At 35.4% G+C, this 13,759-nt stretch overlaps 1 pseudogene; it reads left to right on the top strand.

Annotated features, from left to right (window-relative positions):
* The first annotated feature begins 9,200 nt into the window (after window positions 1–9,200).
* Window positions 9,201–9,833, top strand: LOC132669732 (ubiquitin-conjugating enzyme E2 E3 pseudogene; annotated as a pseudogene).
* Window positions 9,834–13,759: the final 3,926 nt, after the last annotated feature.

Below are 13,759 nucleotides of genomic sequence, written 5' to 3'. Positions count from 1 at the left end.
TAGAAGTTGACTCTTTACTGGTCTCCCACAGAGTCACAAATAGGAGATTATGAGAAATATAAGTATCTTGCCCAAGATCACATAAATTAATTGGTGCCAGCCAGGATTCAAATCCTATTTTTATCCTACCATAACTCTCAAAATATGTGCATGATAAATTAATATGTGTATGATGTTAGTCCCTCCATGAAAAAATATCTATGATCAAATAAATTTGGGAATCATTACATACCACCCTCCTAGAAATTTGAGTTATATATTTGCATACTTAAAGCTTTGAGAGGTCCAGGATTTGAAGGGAAAAGTATTTATTTATTCATTCATTTGTTCATTTATTTATTCATTCGTCCCTTTAACAAATATATATTGAACCCTGACAAAGTTCAGGGCATTTGAGGCAAAAGAAAGAGCATATCCAAGGACCCCAGGGCAAGAAAAAAAAAAAACTGGCTTGTTAGAAGAACTTAGATTAGGCTGGTATGGCTGACATGTAGCAGTGACATGAAAGCCATAAGAGGCAAAGGGCCAGAAGCCAGCAAGGGCCAGATTGTGCAGGAATTAATGGGCTACCAAAAGAAATTTGGATTTTTGTTCCCAATAGAATCAGAATCCACTGAAATGTTAGCCCAACATTAAACTTATTTGGTCACAATCCTCTTTATTCGCATAATGTTTTGATAAACATGTGCTTCTTTACACTTTTTGACCCCCTTTCACTCCTAGAAATGGATAGTGACCGAGATAAGCTCTTTCAAGGTTCAGACCAACTGATAGTCACTGTAAGACATCTAGCATGGACTATTCACATAGTAACACCTCGATACATGATTTGTGGAGTGAATCAAAACCCTGAAAAGATGGAAAGCTATGGCATTTATAAATGCTCGAAAGAACTTGACATGTTTTACCCAGACATCTAGAAAATTTATGATTAGAAAACAAGACACAAGCCTTCACATGTTTGCAGTGGTACCAGAAAATGAATTAGACTTACTTTGTAAGGCTCAGGAAGGTGTAACTAGGAGCAAGGAATGGTAGTGACAGAAAAGCAGACAATAAAACGGACTTGTTAGGAGGTAGGAAGTTTCTTATCTGTTTTCAAGCAGGGATTGTAAAACAATTATGGAGAATACCACAGCAAAGGCTGGATTGCATATGTTAAAGGTCTCTTTCAATCCTACGATTGTAGGGTTCCATTTGAAAAAATTGGAGGAAGGAAAATGATTAAGTGAAGAAGTAGGTGTAGCAAGAAAGAACTTTTGTATGACAAAAAAAATAATTTTGCAATTAAGGCAGAATAAGGACAATCATGTAAAAGAATAGGAAGCAAAGTAACTTTCAATAAAAGATGTCAGCAGAAAGATATTATACTTCTCCTTCTGACTTTAATATGAAACTTAAAAAAGAATAAAAACTAAAGGAAAAAATTTCACCAAAAAGGCTATATAATTCCCAGAATTCCAAGTCAAAACCTACAAAAATCTGTCAATAAAACTAAAGAAACTCCCTTATAATTCATAGAATTTTACATTTTTTTAATACACAAGAAAGCCCTAAAAATAGAAAATTTTAACAAGTGAGGACTAGGTTTGTGGAAAGGTAGGAGGGGACTTCTGTTTTTCACTTTGTACATTTCCCCACTCTTTGAGTTTTTTAGGTAAAAATGTATACGTTTTTGAATTGTTTAAAAGCAATTTCAGTAGGATAAAGGTGGGGGAAGTGAGTTTTTACTGAATGTTTTCAAGAGGACATATCTTTGGTGCTATACATGTGAGTACATGAACAAATCAAGAGGTCCCTGAAGGGAAAGAAAAGGGTTAGCCAACATACAATGTATTCTACCTCTACACCCTGCAATCCTATAAAAAACAAGTTCCTGGAAACCTGAACTTCCAATGTGATGCATACCACTCTGTAGAGACAGCTGGCAGACACAGGTGCTCATTAATAAAAGTACAATCCCCTCAACAATAATAACTCCATGTACAAGGTTGTAGAAATAGGCTGAACAGTAGCTGAGATTCTAATCTAATTATATCCTCGTTTTAGCCTCTAGAGTTTACATACGCAGCCTATGAGTATCACCTTAACATGCTAATTTCAATGGAAAAAAAAACATGAGTGAGTGGGGAGATACTTTCCCCAAATTCCAAGTTTCAAGTAGATTTCGCCGAGAATACATTTTGTCTTCTGTGAAATTTATTACGTTGGAAATATCCTGAATGTTAGGCCATGTTTTAAAAGGAAAATTTTCTTTTAATGCCACTTACAAGAATTGACCTGGAGCTATACAGAAGTAATTCCATTCGCCTTTCTTTTTTAAGAAATCTACATTCTACCCAAAGCATCTGTAGGCTACAGAATATTATCAGACAACTAATACATCCCAATCAGACTGAATTTATTTATAGACAACGTTCTTTTTGCAATGTTAGATGCCTCATTAACTTGATTCAGCTTGTGCATAGCAAAAATATTCCCTCCCTCTTCAGATTTTTGATAGAGTGAATTATAATTTCTTGTCTCACTCATTATAAACCTTTAGTTTGGAGGACATTTCAGAAATGTGTAGTGCCACTTATGTGAATCCTGGATTACTTGTCCTGGATTAATTAGGTGCTTTATTTATTTTTCTTTGGGAGGAATATGAAGTGGTATAGCGACCATTCTTACTTTTTTACTTTGCAAGGAAAATAAGTTAAAATTTAATTCTGCTATAAATCTCCTTCCAGGAAAAAGGAAAAGTGGATTTGTGTCAGAGTAGATCCCATTATATACATTATTGTCAAGTTAGTGGGATATAGATGGGATAGCTGGGGGTGTAAATCTCCTTATGTTTAGATATGTTCATCTGAGAACAAAATTAAGGAGATACTATGAAAAACCAGTACATGTAACCCCCATATAATGTTACACACCTTCAGAATTTGAAATTTCCATTTGAATATCACTAGGTTCTTTTAGTTGGTTTGCACTTCAATAAGCATGGGGAGAAAGGATGTTTCTTTCCGAATTTTTCGCTACACCTGTTTCAGATTTATCATTTTTTAAAGCAGATTTAGTAGGTCAAATTGAGCTCAGAAAAAAAAGATAATAATTTGAAAAACTAACTTCTGTTTCTCTTAAATTCAACCTGTCATGCTTTCAATGAATTTTCACACAATTAAATAAGAATACTTCATGTTTGGTGTCAAGTGGCTACAAATGATACTGGGAAATATTTCCACATTTTGTTTTAAATAAAAGAGTAATTCTGTGAAGAAGCAAAAACAACTGTTCTTAAATTATAGCCTGCAAGGCTCTGTGATTTGAAAAACCTGTTCTATGTGCCGGAATGTAGAATGTCCAATGTCTGTTGTTTTCATCGTCTTCCACATGGCAGAGAACATACTATCTTGTGGCTCTGATACACTCACAATTGTTTTAATCAAAGTTGGTCATGTAACTTCAACAGCAGGAAAGGTAGTTTCACTGCTGAGTCTCAATGCTTGAAAATATGTAGCAGAAATGAGAACACCTCAAGCAAGTTTCAGGACTTCTGTTTTCAGTTAAGGGAAAATGTAGAAAGTCTTTCCATTCTGCAAAGCAGACTTCTTCCTTTCTTCTTTCTGTTTTAATCCTTTATTATGTGTGTTCTAAGTGAGCTGTTCAGAAAGGATTAAAAGGAGATCTGTAAATATGAGGTCCCGTTTGCAATTAGGAAAGAAAAAAAATATTTTTGTAATGTTTTTAAAAGCATCCCCATGCAGTGTTTTGTCATTAAAGACAATGACATCAACTAGAAAGTTTTCTCCCCTCCTAGACCATAACAGTCCTGGATCCATACTGTTTGATACAAATTCTGATTCTCAAACAAAACTGGGAATTTGTGTAGAACAGTATGATCCACATCCATCAGAAGCAATACTGTTCTTCGTGATGGCAATAAGGATGGAGAGTTGAAAGGGTTTGAAATTACAGTGGAATTCCTAAACTTCTGAAATTGGTCTAGAATGTCAAGTGTATGCCAAATAGTATTGGTCATGGTTTAAGCATATATGGTTAGCCAGTTGACGAGCTGTCTTTTACAGAATATGTTGATGGAAAGTTATTTGTAAGCCAATGTTTTAGTCCAAGAGAAACTGAGTTTACCTGACTATCAGGCTTTGAGGCTTCAGAGTACATATGGTATGCCCAAACTAGCCACCATCTTCTATTCTAATCACGGTTAAAGTCAGCTGTGGGAGGCTGCCGCCCTTGAATGGTTTATAATCAGCTTGAGACATGAAACTGACTCACTTCTGGAAGTGTGGGGGCTGTTCTTTCACTCTTTTCAGTACATGAATGCCACCATAAAATAAGATTAAATGCCCTGGGGTTTCCCCCGCTGCTTCTCTTCCCTATTTGTTAACTTTTCATGGTATGTGGGCTCATACTGTATTTATATTTTCTCAGCTTCAAATGATCTCACTCACAATTTTGCATTGGGCAGCCTGCTTTGCTGTACTTCTAAAATAGGACGTATTTTCCTATTATGCTATACTTTTATCACATTACTTTAAAGAGGTGAATACTTTAAACATAAATAGATGTAATACTTAAACTCATTAAAGTTATAATATCTGTCTTGGTGCCCCACTCCCTTCCATGTCATCTCTTGGGAGGTTACTTGTGAGCTTTTTCACATTGTCAAAGGTAGCTGTAAACTCGTCCTCTAAAATACCATTCTTAGGGAATCACAGTGCAATTACAGACTTTCTTCCTAAAGCTTCTAAACTTCAACTATAATATTTTGTTTCCTTCTTCTAAAAGTGTACTGGTCTTCTAAATTATGGACATATCTTCTAGGATCTTATAGATGTTTCTCTTATTTGGGTTACTGTTCCCGTGAATTTTGAAAAATCTTATAAAGATCTTCCCCACGTAGGATGTTCTGGCCATGAATTTCAAATAATCTTCCTGAGCAATTTCACAAAGGTAAAAATCCTGTATGACTGTGTTAGTCTGGGAATTATGCATAAAGGCAGTTAACTTATATCCATAATCTAGAAGTATAAAGCTTATTGGTACCATGGAACAGCAAAATAGAGAGAGAGAGAGAAATAAAAAGATACTGTCAAAATCTTTCTCCATCATGGACACAGGTATAGGCAAACTCTTTGAAACCCCCAGTGTGCTTAGCACAGCACTATTGCCCAGGAGTGTTAGCCATATTTCAATACACACCTGTGTTGGCCCCACACTGGCTAAGGTGCTGTTAGTTCTCACTATGGTGGAAAAAGATAAGAGGCCTTCTCCAAGTTCTGAGATTCTCTTGTCATTGGCATGGTATGTTTGCCCCTTACCTGGCCTGGATTAATTGTGTCATGTGGATAACTGCCTGCTGCATGCTTCTGAGTTTCCAAGTAGTCACTCAACTCTAACATCTCAGTTCCCTCTTCAATACCATCCTTGACACTCTCCTTCATTTTTGACAGGATATTCATCCTGATTATGTACTACGTTACCAACATCCCTTTGGAGTCTTTGATCCCATAATTTTATAATCTCATACCACTGATCATACAGCACCCACAATACACTCAAGATGTATGTTCCATTTTGTAAAGTGCAACTGCATAAAGGCATTAAAGCATGACATTTAAGAGACATTAAACAATCAACAAATTGACTCTTACCTCTGGTATTAATATAGCTGTAGGAATCAGGATTCTCCACCTCTTTCCTGGAAAATAATTGAAACTCAATTCAAAAAAAAATTAAAACTCTCACCTTTCCAATTTTGCTAAATTGGGAGACACTCAGAGTTTAGAGTTTCCAATTCGATGAATAAGATTACCAAAGCCATGTGAGATTAAAAGGAAAAGAAAAGAAAAGAAAAGAAAGGAGAAAAAAGAAAAGAAAAGAAAAGAAAAGAAAAGAAAAGAAAACTTATGGAATATCCGTAGGAAGATGACCCTGTAACATTAAATCTCAAAAAGTTCCACCAAAAAAATAGAAGCCCTAAAGGAAAGAGATAGCCACCATTAAAGACAGAATTCAGACGACTGTAGGGGTTTATGTTTCTACCATGATGGAGGAAACAGTACAGGACTTACCACCTACCATTACGAATTAGAAAAATGGGAAAATACAAATAAAGGGTTTTTAGACATTGTACAACAGGCTTTAATCACCAACAGTAGAGAAAAAGTTAGGTGAGCTTTATAATCAATGATTTCTGCTTGGAAGAACTCGCTGGGCCCTGTTGTGAGGAGGTAGCTCCCAAGCAGAGTTCAGTCATACTTTCATAGCTCAAGGCAAATAAGAACAGGGACCTATATGTCAAACAATTCCCAGAAATCACAAAGGGGTGTGAAAGCTCAAGTTCCCAAAAGTCACAGTGCAGATTCCTCACCGACCACCTAGAACATTCAATAGAGATACCAAGAGAGCTAAACTAGGCCTAATGCAAAGACTGTCCCAAACTAACCCTACCACAGCTTCCAAGAAAGCCCTAATTGGATAACACTGAACTGTAAGTAACTTAACTGCTTGGCAGAATAAAGTTTTATGATAACAAATAACAACTTGAAGGAAAAATTAAAAATACAACGTTCAGCAACATGAAATTTATAATGTACAGCATTTCAATAAAATATTGTTATACATGTGAGAAGGAAAGAAAATTAAATCCATAGTGAAAACATAAATCAGTCAGGGGCACCAGGGTGGCTCAGTCGGTTAAGCATCTGACTTTGGCTTTGATCATGATCTCACGGTTCGTGGCTTCGAGCCCGGCGTCTGGCTCTGTGCTGACAGCTTGGATCCTGGAGCCTGCTTTGGATTCTGTGTCTCCCTCTCTCTCTGCCACTCCCCCACTCCTGCTCCGTCTCTCTCTCTCTCTCTCTCTCTCTCTCTCTCTCTCTCTCTCAAAAGTAAATAAACATTTTTTTAAAAAGATAAATCAATCAACACACAAAAAAACCATAAATGATAAAGATGAAAAAATTAGCGTAAACTGACTTTAAAATAGGTATCAAAAAGTATACTCAAGAATTTGAAGAGTAACATGAACATAATGAGACAAAGCATGAAATACATAACAAAAATATAAAACTTCTAGACAAATACAATATCTGCAAAGATAAATTCCCTAGATGAAATTAACAATGGGTTAGGCATAAAACATTTAATTTCTGTAAAGGAAAAGAGTGTTTAAGACAAATGTTAAAAACTCATTTAAAATTTTAGGTAGAAATAAAATTTTATGTACCATAAAAATTATAGGAGGGAAATAGCATATTATTTGAAGATACACTGCAATAAAAGTGTGTCAGTCAGAGGATAGAGAAAACACACAGTACTTTGAACAGGGTAAATATAATAGAAAAAATATTAAAATCTGTTTGTTTTTGGAAAATAAAAACATGAAATATAAACCAGAGAACAATAAAACTGATTATCTATATGCAGAGTGGAAAGAATCAGATGGAAGGGATTTAGGATAGAGTGACACTGTTCTGAGTATACCTTTTTAAAATAGTTTCTATTTGGAAGTATTCCACATAATCAAAAATTTAAATCAAATTAACATTTAACAAGAATGGGAGGAAACACCTAAAACTAAATGCAACCCCCCCCCCCAACAAAATTAACCCAACAGTATTTCAAATAAAGGACATAAATACACTAAGGAAGGAAAATATATTAATACGAGTAATTTTTGAACACAATACTTTGACTATATACTGTCAATCTAGGGAAAGCAAAGAACTAACAGATTTTGAATTCTTAGTACATTTGTTATTCTGTGTATAGATAATTGAACAAATGAGTTAATGTTGTTGTGAGCCAGGGTTTTCCCTGTGAAAGAACAGAGATACAAATATAGAAAAACCCTGTAGGTTTGGTTTGCAATTGAAGGCATCAGTATGCACTCTTAATTTCATGTATATATGCATATCATAGCTCTGTTGAAAGGGTCTGGAGGCAATAATACACCAATAATGAGCATATCTACTGCCACAAAAAAAAAAAAAATCACCAAAGGTGAGTCAAGAAAAGTACAAAATGAGTCTAGAACATCTTATTGTGTAAGGGGGATAGTATTCAAAAAAAAAAAAAAAAAAAGGATAAGAACAAATGTCAAGAAGACACAGAAGCTAAGCTATAGGGTCTCCTGTTGGCCAAATTTGCAACAATTTGAAAATCAAAATAAATAACGTAGTAATGGAGTATAACCCAATGATTAGAATAGAATCTGTAAGTCCGTACTGATGAAAGATGCGAAATAGATAGATGATAGATTGATAAATAGATGATAGATGGAGAGAGAGAGAGAGAGAGAGAGAGAGAGAGAGAGAGAGAGATAAGATGATAGAAAAAGAAGGAGGGAAGGAAGGAAGGAAGGAAGGAAGGAAGGAAGGAAGGAAGGAAGGAATAAAAAGTAGAGACAGGCAGACAGGAAGAAAGTTATCTCCATTACAGTAAGATGACACCACAAATACAGATAGTGATGGAGTTGGAAATTTGTTACTTTGTAGCCCTCATAGTGTACTTGCATAGTGGCTTCAGAGTGTACTTTAGCTCATACCTTTATGGAAAACAAATATTAACTGAAGTTATATTTGTTTATGTGCAGTTCCTTTGCCTTTGGTCTTACAGAATCCACTCATTCCCAAATTTACTTAGGCCAGAACCTTTTCTCCCTATCCCTGCAGTGAGGTTGTTTTGTTAATGTCATATAGTCAGATTCCTGTGTGACAGTATGTCTTACATTCTGAGATCTCCCAATCTTCTAAATTGCTTTTTTATTTGCACACAATAAAATTCATTCTGGTGCTATAAAAAGTCTTATGGGTTTTGACAAAGGCAAAATGTTGTATATCCATCACTCCGGTATCGTATGTAAACTTATCTCCACAAATCCCTGCTTCTTGACCTAAACCAGCCTGCCTGCAAACATCATCAGTGGCCATGCCCTTAAAAAAATAGTTATCCTTTAAAAAATTCCTAGGGGACACAATCCCCCCTCCTTTCAATTTGCCACACTCCCCAGCCCAAATCTCCTTGGCTTCTTTTTTTTTTTTTTTCTTCCTATTCCCTCAACCCCCACTCCCAGCTGCCTGTATTTCTTTAAGGAAGGTTTTTTTTTTTCCCCCTCTCCTAATCCCACACTGTAGGACTGTATGAACAGGCCAGATGAGCAGTCGAATTTTCCAAGGAATAACTTCCCCAAGATGTACAGTGATTGGCAATGATCCAATGATGAGAGCCCCAGCACTGGCAATGGTAGTTCAGGGGCACATCAGAGAAATCTAGCTGTTCCAGAGCCTGAAGGACAACAAGAAGGAATATCTTCTGTCACCCAGCAGGAAAAACAAAACAAAACAAGACAAAACAAAACACAAAAACACCAAACTGTCTAGGAATACCACTACTAAATTACCCACCAGTCGTGTGAAAAGACTTCAGAAGGAGCTAACTGAAGTCATCCATGTTTCTCCTCCCAACTGCCATGCTGGTCCTAAAGCAGACAACATTTATGAATGGAAGTTAACTATACTTGGTCCACCAGCCTCTGTGTGTGAAGGTGGTGTGGTTTTTCTGGATATCACATTTTCATCGGATTATCCATGTAAGCCACCAAAAGTTACTTTCCACACCAGAATCTATCACTACAACATCAACAGTTAAGGACTCATCTGCCTCTACATCCTTAAAGACAACTGGAGTCCCACTTGGACAATTTCAAAGATTTTGCTGCTGACTTGTTCCCTTTGACAGTCTGTAACCCTGCAGATACTCCAGTTGGAAGCATAGCTTCTCTGTATTTGAGGAACAGAACAGAACGTGACAAGAGTTGGGCATAGATTGAGTTGGGCAACACAATTCACATACTTTCTATACAATGAGAAGGAACAGAGACACCTTCTCACTGTGCTGCAAATCTTGGGGTTTTTTTAAGATTTTATTTTTGACTAATCTCTGCATGCAACGTGGGGCTCGAACCTACAACCGTGAGACCAAGAGTCATATGCTCTACTGACTGAGCCAGCCAGGCGCTCCTGTGCTGCAAATTTTTATGGCCTTTACATTATGGATTTCTGTGTTGTTGGGGGCAAAAATTTTTTTCTTCTACCATTCTATCTTTTTGGCTGGTCTAATAATCAAATTAACATAAAAGAGATTAATGGGAGAAAAACAAATTTAATTACATACAAATGGAGATCCCAGAAAAATTTGAGACTGGGAACAAGTCAGGCGGTTGAGGCTTATATGCCATCTTGGGTAAAGGGATGAGATAGAGGCTGGGGGCTTGAAAGGGTAGGAGGATGATTCACAGAATAAGAAGAGCAGATATGTAATAATTAGATGTCTGTCCTGCCATACTGATAGGTCATTTAGATATGTTATCCCTTGGTAATAGATCTTTCTCTGGGCCAGACCCCTTATATAAATATTTTTGGGGGTAGTTTAAGGGAGAAGGAAAAAGTTTTCTTGAGTTTTTGGGTCTTGATTGCCTTTAGCTCAAAATAATCCACATGCCAAAGTGAGGAGACTTTTTGGGGGAGACTTGTTCTGAACCCCTTCAGCGTATATAATTCTATTCTCTGCTTTTATCCTTTGAAGATTAAAAGACTTCCCCAAAGGGTAAATGCTATCAAGAGTCAAATTTTGTAGGGATGCCTGGGTGGCTTAGTCAGTTAGGCATTCGATTCTTGATCTCACCTCAGGTCTTGATCTCAAAGTCATGAGCTCAAGCCCTGCAGTGGGCTCCCCACTGGGCATGAAGCCTACTTAAAAAAAAAAAAAAAAAAAAAAAAAGTAGAACTTTGTAGCTGTGGTTGTGTTTGAAATGTCTACTTGCAAGTCTTCCTTCTTTTGGATATTAAAATGAAGATGTGCACTCAGTCAGTTAAGTGACCAACTCTTGATTTCAGCTCAACTTCTTGAGATCAAACCCTGGGTCAGGCTCTGCACTGACAGTATGGGGTCCACTCAGGATTCTCTCTCTCCTCTCTGCTGCCCTCCCCTTGAATGTGCTCTCTTTCTCCTCTCCCTCTCTCTCTCCCTCAAAATAAATGAATAAACATTTTTTTAAAAAATAATAAAATAAATGATAAAATGTATATTATGGGGTACTAAGAATACTGGTCCTGAAATTTACCAAATATTATAGCGCATTTTATATTTTATATTTTATATTATATGCTATATATGTAAGTGTGTATATAATAGTGCATTTTAACTTAATTCATTATCTGTATAAAGTTATAAAAGTAGCCATAGGGGACTGGGAATGAGGTTATTTATAGCAAACCCATATCTCTTTCTGAGTATGTGGTTCATGCTGTTGTGAAAAATGTTTTACCTTTTACTTTTATCAACTTGTAATAAGAGAATGTTCTCTTACCTTTTGTAGCTCAGGGACTACCTGATGTAGCATCTCAAATAAATACGCTACTAAAGGCCCCCCAAAAAAAATCCCAAGGGATTTTGCAACAGCTTTATAAAATACAGGATCTGAAAGACTATATTGTAATTGCTTCTTGCATATTTCTAACCTTATGAGAGCTTACCTGTATTACCATGAACACCCACGCCCAGCACACATCTAGCACATGATAGAAACCCAGGGACCATTTCTGAATAAAGATAGCAACCCCAGTTTATCAGAATTGAAATAATCCATACATAGTTTTCATTCTAAAATTTTCCTGAAATTCAAGTTTTTTAATTGGAAAATGTGGAAAGGTAACCAAAGCCTTGAGATTCAATATCGGCTCTATAGGTATATTTATGATTTAACACATTCATTACTAACTAGCTATATATAGTCCTACTAACTCAGCAGGAATTCTGCATACACATAATGAATATTTCATCATGTATTTGCCTATACATTGAAAATGTGAACTTTTTTTTAATGGCCTAGATTTCCTCTTTTAAAATGTTAGAAGAAATTCTCAATAAGGAAATTATACGTTTAAAAATTTTTTTAATGTTTATTTATTTTTGAGTGTGAGCTGGGGAGGGGTAGAGAGAGAGAGGGAGACACAGAATCCGAAGCAGGCTTCAGGCTCTGAGCCGTCAGCGCAGAGTCCAACACGGGGCTCGAACTCACGAAATGCAAGAGCATGACCTGAGCCAAAGTCGGACGCTTAACCGACTGAACCACCTAGGCGTTCCGGGAAATTATACATTTTTATATTCAAAACAGAAAATGTTCACAAATTTATTTTCTACAATTTGGCACATGTTGTATCTATAGGCAAACAAGGTCAAGCTTATAATTTTCATAAACGTAATTTTGCAAATTTCATAAAAGCTAAAACTCCTTTTACTTAATGTAATGAACAGGTGATGGTGACATGCATAATGCAATTTTCACAAATGAAGGTAAATGTAAGTTCATATTTCTGTATTCGAGAAAAATATGAACTAACTCAATAAAGATGAGCAGTATTAACCTTAAGGAGTTAATCATCAGAGTGAATGAGGGAAAATAGTATAATTAGCAATATATGAAGGTAGTCATTAAGGTGAACCAAGGCACATAATATAGTTTGCAATATAATGTAAACAAAGCCAAAGTTCCCATAGCAACACAAACTTTTCTTCAATGTACACATACTCTATTTTGGATTACCAGTTAGAGTTCTAAATTTATAGTTTCTTATGCACATGTATAATAAGGGTATATCAACATTATTCTAAGCACAATAAGTTTTATATATTCAGATTCAAATATGTGTAAATTTGCAAGCCTCACACTTAATTTTCTATATAGTTGACATCTCGTAAAATTATTCTGGCATTTCAAGTTGATGCTATGAAATTACACTTCTATCATGCATTACAATGTTTGTAAGTATCTTTATTGCTTAAGCTTGTTTTAGGATATATATATATATATATATATATATATATATGCAGTGTGTGAAATTCAATTTTTTAAAATTTTGATGATTACATCTAGAGACAATAAAAGATTATGTAAATATTAGGATATCTACTAGCCAGCCCTAAATTATTTCACTTAACAATAAAATAGTAACTACCATAAAATGATATTCTTTGCTCATCATGGACAATTGTACTGAGTAATTCTTTCTGCAGGGAAATATTTTTTCTTCTGCAATTCTAGCTCAGATAATCCCCTCTGTTAGAGTTGTATCTTTATTTTTCTTCTTTATAAAACAGAGCTGCTCAAACATTTATATCTACAAAGTGCTTTTCAATCATTTGTATACTAAGCCTCATAAGACTTTTGTGAATGTGTCAGAGGGGGATAGCTACAATTTATATTTTATATAAATTATATTATATTATATTATATAATTATATTATATTATATAATTATATTATATGGAGAAACAGGCAAACCTAAGGTCACATAAGAAGTAAGAAGTGGACAAAACAGTTACTCAGCCTACCAACTCTAAGTCTTATATTATTTATGCAGGCAGAAAAATAAGGGGAAATCTTATGTTTTATTTCATATTCATATATTTTATTCACCTAAATACAAGCTCTTACTCATTTTTATTAAGAACTGATAATCAAATGTTTAACATATTCTGGAGAATCCTAGTGACTAGTTCAAAGAGAAGTTCAACTCCTTGAGGTTTACATTACTGACAGATTTTACTCAAAGTAAAATGGAAAGAGTTTAAAAGAGGCTTGGTTTTACTAATCTATCTTTCCTCAGTTCCAAGGCCCTCAAACAAATTTATGTGTTTTGAATTATATTATGATAGGGACAGAAGCATCAATCTTTAACTGAAGATTAATG

This window comes from Panthera onca, chromosome B3 (assembly GCF_046562875.1).
Source record: "Panthera onca isolate mPanOnc1 chromosome B3, mPanOnc1 haplotype 2, whole genome shotgun sequence".
NCBI lineage: Eukaryota > Metazoa > Chordata > Mammalia > Carnivora > Felidae > Panthera > Panthera onca.
Note: the sequence above shows the minus strand (reverse complement) of the source record. Positions and strands in the feature narration are given on the sequence as shown.